This window comes from Lagopus muta, chromosome 12, assembly GCF_023343835.1.
Source record: "Lagopus muta isolate bLagMut1 chromosome 12, bLagMut1 primary, whole genome shotgun sequence".
In the NCBI taxonomy this organism is placed as follows: domain Eukaryota; kingdom Metazoa; phylum Chordata; class Aves; order Galliformes; family Phasianidae; genus Lagopus; species Lagopus muta.
Genome location: NC_064444.1, coordinates 12,060,996 through 12,067,768, shown reverse-complemented (window position 1 = coordinate 12,067,768; position 6,773 = coordinate 12,060,996). Strand labels below are relative to the sequence as shown.

The window sequence follows — 6,773 nt, the reverse complement described above, 5'->3', positions numbered from 1 at the left end:
TTTGTGATACTTTAAGTGTTTTGGTTTTGATCCTCTTAAAAATCTGGTATTCTTTGGTTTTTCTTGTTTGTTTGTTTGTTTTTTGTTTTTTTTTTTTTAATAGATACGATATAATTCAGTAGGAAGAAAACTAAAGCAATTTCATTTCGAGTGACTATTTTGCTTGTCAACTTGACAAAGAGGTCCCCAACAGAGAGTTGCTTTTCAAAAACCACATACAGTTTTTGGGGTCAGGCTGCTGGGGTTGGAAAGGCAAATACTTGTTTTGTAACTGTTTGCTAGGTTTCTGTCTTGTCTGATTGGTAAGTACTCAGGCTGTATTCTTAATTGGCCCATTATTTAATGGGAAGAGAGAGAAAGTAGATATCTGTGATGTAGATTGGCATCTAGCAACTTCTCACTGATATTCCCAAAACATGAGGATATGCTGGTTAAATTTAATTCTCAACAGCTTTTGTTGTGTGGTGATGAGCTGTTCTGGTAGAAATAGGTTTGGGAAAGACATTCAACAATAGTCATTGTGTTAAAATGGTATAATGCAATTTGAGCCCAAATTCTGACATTAATATGTATTTTTTTTCTTTTTTTTCTAAAAAATAAAAATAAAAAAAAAAAAAAAAAAAACTTCAAACTGTAGAAACTGAAGAGGAGATGTGGGAAGCAGTTGCACGTGTAGGATCTGACATACTTGCTTTTTATCACTTTTCCAAGAAGAGGAGAGCACTTAAATGTCTCATTTTTTCAGTCTTACTCATACTTTACAGTATCACTATTTTAATAGTGAGAATGAGTTTCTGCCACAGAGCTGATCTTTGGTTGGTAGCAAAGAATTTCATTAATAAAGCTAGGCTATTGCACTCACTGCTTACTAATTATTGTTTAAAGGAAGGAGCTGTGCTTTGAGTTAATTAAGCCACAAGGGATGACTTTTAATTCTTAAGTCATAATTGGGGTCCTTTTTAACGATGGGGGAATGGTATGGGTGTGGAAAAGCACTTAAACAACTAATCTGCATTTATCTTTATTCCAGTAAATGAGAATTTGTGAACGCAAGATCTACTTCCCTTCATCATGTAAATTTCTGCTTTCCAGAGCTGTAGCCTGTCACAGATAAAAGTAGCAAGAACAAATGAGTAACTCTTAAGGATAGAGATAATGCGTCATAACGGCTGTCTGCATGGTAAGTTAAAAGTCAGAATGACAAAAGGGAAGTTCTCATTTTGCAAACTTAAGATACAGTCAGGATTGTGTTGCTTCTGTTGCCAGAATGAGATTTACTGTGTTAAGAGAGGAAGGGAAATACTAATGTCCAACTGTCTGGTGCTCTAACCTGCATTCCTACAGGTGCCTCTTTTTACTCTTGCATATGGAATGAACGTTCTTGTAATAGAGATTCTCTGCGTCAGAGGAATGCAGCTGATGTTAAATGTCATGTTAAGATTTCTACACTTAAACTAGTGCCTTCACTTTACTGTTAAGAACTGAAAAATACATTAATACCTCTCAAATGTGCAAGGCCCTTTTCTCTCTTCATCGGTGGAGAATCTTGAAAGAGTGATGAATTTTTATTTCTGTACCACTTCTTTTTGTTTTCATCAGGTCTCCGCTCTCAATTCTTTTTCAGTTGTGATCATGCTTTTTTTCTTTCCTTTCTGGCTTCCAGTTTCTTTGCAGAAGCTGTGATAGATGCAGGTTGTTTTGAAAATATCCCAAGGTGGGGGTAGCTCTTTGCTAGTGGGCCACAATGGATCTTGCAAAGCAGGAGTCCAGATTTGCTTTTACCACCAATCAGAAACAAACCAGTTTCCTATATAAATGAGACACTTTGGAATCTTCCTAAAGCATTGGTATCTCTGTAACTGTAATATCATAAGACATAGATTTCTTGGAATATATTCCACACTTGAACTGTAAATTGTGCATTTCAGGATTCAGGGGCTCTTTCTTTGTGTTGGAGATGGTCAAGGGATTAAAAATAGCAGTAAATGACTGTAAATTATTGATGTTGAATGTATTGCATCTCAGTCTACAAAACTGTAAAATAAAGTCAATGACAGCTAAATGATGACAGAGTAAAATCCTGTGTATTGCAAACTGTATTTGTGCCTGTCTTTTTAATGTATCTGACTTGGAAACTTTTTTTTTTCTCTTTTTATTTTCTCCAAGAAGCAAGAATAATTATTTAACCCTTCAGGAACTAATTGATGCAGTTTTTTTTGATGACTGGTTTCAATGTAAGATTTTGGGCCTGCCCTGCCCTGAAATGTTTCTTTGATTCAGTCTGATTTAATCTGCTTCATTGCACATTGTAGCAGAAAGCTTCTCTGAGGAATATTGCATTTTTTGCCCATTAACTTGAAGGAAGAGAAAATATTTCACATCTGTAAAAATACTAACATCTGTAAAAACACTAACTCACTTCTGCACCACCTCTATGCTGACCTGTCTAGAGCAAATTAATGTTGTGAATTGAATGGTGTATGATTTTACTGGAAAGCTGCCTGCTTGAAACCACCATCTTGCAAATTCTACTTTCTGCCACTTTGTTTATTTTTTCCTGATGAACTGTACTTCCTATGTTTATGTATCTACATAATAGCATGTCAGACTATCAAGTGGGATCACAGCTTACATTCTGGCTTGGGATTTCTCTGCATTTACTTTATTCTGCTACTAGATGGCAGCCTTATTCTAAGGACAATTTCTGTATATGTTCAGGCATTCTTACTGTTAAAAGAACATAGTATTCAATTTCCTGTGAAAGTACACTGAAAGTCACTTTTCTTTAGAACGTCACTGGGAGGCTGTTAGTGTAAGCAATTACATTAATCCCGGTTTATGGGATCATAGATATGCAGTGATCATTATTAGTGAGTGTTACAGCTGCAGTGGCATTTCCTTGCCTAGCAAAGGAAAGACAGCTATGGTGGCTCATTCCTGATATGAGGAGGCAGGGACAAGAGTGACTGGGCAGGAAGGCTGTGCCTTGAAAAGGGCAGAATGTTACATGGGGTAGGGGGAACAACACGAGAGAAGAAAGGGCAGGGAAGGAAAGTGGGGGTGATTGAGGGAATTTGTCTGGGTGTTGCATGGGAGAAAAGTTAAACTAGGCAGAGCTGGAGAAGAATGGAATAACAAGAACTAAGCACGACTGTGTGAAAGCTGCTAGGAGAGATATATGCAGGCTTTCTGTGATATATTGTAGGGGAGAAAGCAGTGCATGAGTTCCACCTTTCTGGAGATGTGACAAAAAGCAGGAAAATTTGGAAGGCAGAAGAGAGGTGATAGAAGAGTAAAAATACGTAAACCATTCTGAGTTAAAGAGATCCTTTTTACATAAAAAGTGGGTAGCATGAGCAATGAGTGCTCCAAAGGCTGTGTTCTTCTTTTCTGTTGTGTTTTACCTTCTGTATCCTTAGTTGTAAGTTTTTGGGCTCTCATGGTTATGATCTGCAGGGAAACTGATTCAGGCATGATATGTGAGGTGAATGAGGTGTTTTGCAAGATATTTTTCATTTTGAATCAGCTCTGAAAGGAGGCTTTTTGATGCCTAGAATGAACCTTACTATCATTAGTGACACTTTTCGTTAGCTCACTGTCTAACAATCCATTCTGCCAAAGTTAACGCCTGTCTAAAATACTTATCTCTGAATTTAAGACCCAAATGGGAAGGATTCTAGAAGTCTGATTTCCTTATTTCTGCCTCATAAATCTTGGTGTGTATACTTTAAGAGACTTAATCACAGAAATGATGTGTTCCTTAGTTAATAAATCATTAAAATTAGAGGTCATACCAGCTGTATGGCCAAGAGAGGGCAAGAGGGTAGGAAAGGATTGCATCAGTTGAATTCTTCATGAAATACAGAGCAGTGCATATCGTAAGTGGCAGCATAATAAGATTTATCATCTAATGCATGTGGCAGTGTATTTATCTCACTTTTCTTCTTCCAGCAGTCACTCTTGCTCTGCACTTCTCACTGTTGCAAACTTTTTTTTTTCTTGAGGGCAAGTGGAGGAATTATTTTGATTTTTGCAAGAGGTTACCTCTCAACATTTTAGAGCATTTTCTATTAAAAACAAGCTGTTTAGGAGTTGATCTGTTATGACAAACAGTTTGCAAGGGAGAATAAGGTAAAACTAGATCAATTAATCTTTTTTTTTGCTTTTGGTGCTCATGCCTTCACTAGTGTGCACCAGAAGGCTACAGGGGCTGTCTGAGCATCCTGAATTTGTTGCTATCTGTGGGGTTGAGCTGTGTAACAAGGGTTTGTGCTATACAGAAATAAGATACCTTCCCCCAAAACTGTCCCCCATTCCTGTAGAGAAGGCTTCAATCTGTTCTCTGTTGCACCTTCCTTATGACTCTTAAAGCCAGGTTTGCTGTATGATATGGTGTGCTTTGACTGCAAAATTATCTGTACGTGTTTGCTATGAAACAAAGCAGATAGTCACTTCTCCTTAATCTGTTTTTGTGGCAGTTACAGCTATTTTTGAAGAGTTCGCTAGGCAAGTTGGCTTTTGTGAGTTTATTCAGCTGCAGACGTTGTGCCCACCCATTGTGATGGAACAAAAATTAATGACAGAATGAAAATGTTCTGACAGTTGTACTTGTGTGCCTGCTTTGAAGGCAGGATTCATTGTAGTGCAAATCTTTGCAGGACAATGAAGTTAGAGCAGAGTTGAATCCAGCCCAATAAATACTATTCTTTTAAAAATAAATGAATAAATCAGCCTGCTTAAAGCAGTCTGCTACTGTTTTCCTTCCAAAACAATGAGCTCAAACACTACAGGTTTAAAAATAGAATGTAATTTATGAGCCTTCTAATCTTGGAGATGAGTCTATATGTAAATAAGATTTAAAATATAAAATGAATATTAATGAGATGGAGAGGCTTTCAAATCTACCCTTTAGTACTAATCCATTGCAAGTGGAGCAGCTCTAGAAATGTGCTGATACTGGCACAGAGACAGCCAGGAGCTCATTGCTCTTAAAAGATCCTCATCAACCACAGTATTCATAAACTTTTGAATACTTGCCCTGATCAGATATACAAGGAACTCAAACATTTCTGGTATCATTACTCACTTGCTGATTTCGTGTGCTTTTCCCTGGGAGCATTCCTGTATGCTGGCATTCTGTTCTAGTTTGTTGCATGGATGGAAGAGTAATGAAAGGGTAAGTTCTTGGTGGAGCTTGGAAATCTATTTTGGAAGGGGGTTGTTATCCTGCAGTGAGATGTTTTGGGTATAATCGTAGTGAGTTAAACTGGATGGAATTAGTGTCAGTATTTCCTACTTGTAATTATTAATAGATGACAAAAAGATTCTCAAATGCTAAATTAATTTAGTAACTTTTAATAGTAAAAAGAAATTTCTCCAGAGGCTAAAACTTCTAGTTACTGATTTCCTTTTCAGGAAGGAAGAGATCTGTATTAACTGCCATGTTAATGGAAAGTTTTAGCTGAGCAATCTTGTAGGTTATAACTGAACTGAATGTGAGATGTGTTTGTGGAGCACTGAGCATCTTCCTAATTTGTGGAGCCTGGTGCAGGGAGATCACCTTAAAAATGCTGATCTTCCATTTTGTACTGTGTTCAGTACAGGAATTGGTGTGTCTGTCAGCAGCTGGCTGATGGAGGTAATAAAACTGAACAGCCTTGTAGTGTTACCTTTTTTCTTATCCTGCGCTCTGAATTGCGGTGAGCTGCTTATCAAATGTGGTTAGAGGAGTTTCTGGAGTGTGAGCATAGCAGATTCAAATAGTTGCTCTAGAAACCATCTCTCGTTTGTGTGCAAAATCCACTAGACCTTTCTCTAGTACTGAAGAAAATGTAGTCCTGTATCCATTGTTTTCTGTCCTCAGCGTTTAATCTTGTGACAAGTGGGCTATTTGTTTACTGTGGATTGAATGTTTTGTAGATGCAGCTACTTTGTTGCTTTTGAGATCCTTCTGCAAACACAACCCACAGTGCATCATAAAATATGAAGTGAAAATGGGAGAGAAAGAAAATATGTTTCAAAAGATGAAATAAAGAAAAAGCAAAGCTTTTAGTGAAGCTTTGTAATTATATTCTTAGTATTGATATTGATATTGAGAATACTGCAGGAAGGTGTTGTTTTACACTATGGTTCTGTATTTAGATCTGTTAATGGAAGGTTGCAGGCTGAGCATTGCTTGTTCCCAACTGCTTGCCAAACTTCCTGAAGAATTCTCTTTGTCATGCAAGCTTTCCCCTATGGCATGGTGCTTACACGCTGTACACGCCTCCGTTGCCGCATTAAGTAATATCATCTCTTGATTAAATCCAGGGTAACAACACGATTATTGGTGCTGCTGGAATAAGTCATAAATGCATCAGAAATGCATCTGTTTTACCTCTGGATTTGGCATCTCCTGACTCATGTGTTAAGTTCTACACTTTTTTAATAGCGGTAGTATTTGCTGTTTTTGTGAGATCTGTAGATCATAGAATCAGTTACATATGGATGTGTGAAAACAAACAAAACTTGAGAGCAATGTTCAAGAACCTCATACCGGTGTGGACATGCTCTCTCCTGTTGAGTGGCTGGGTAGTGTTCCTTGTGTAAATGCCAGGAATACTGCTCTAAGGTCTGCAGCAGTCTTTTCATATCATAGGATAGCTTGGGTTGGAAGGGACCTTGAAGATCATGGAATTCCAATCCCCTGCCAGAACAAAGTATGAAGAAAAAATAGTTCAGCATCAGTCTCACTGCTTGGAAGACCCAATTTTTTCTTGTACCGCTATATGGAG

At 37.6% G+C, this 6,773-nt stretch overlaps 1 protein-coding gene across 1 annotated transcript in view; it reads left to right on the top strand.

The window, feature by feature from the left end:
- The first annotated feature begins 98 nt into the window (after positions 1-98).
- Positions 99-6,773, top strand: part of MYLK3 (myosin light chain kinase 3) — a 38,384-nt gene continuing 31,709 nt past the window's right edge. Inside the window, exon 1 of the mRNA XM_048958754.1 lies at positions 99-1,180. The gene's annotated coding sequence lies outside the window, so the exon portion shown is untranslated. The remainder of the gene's footprint in view (positions 1,181-6,773) is intronic.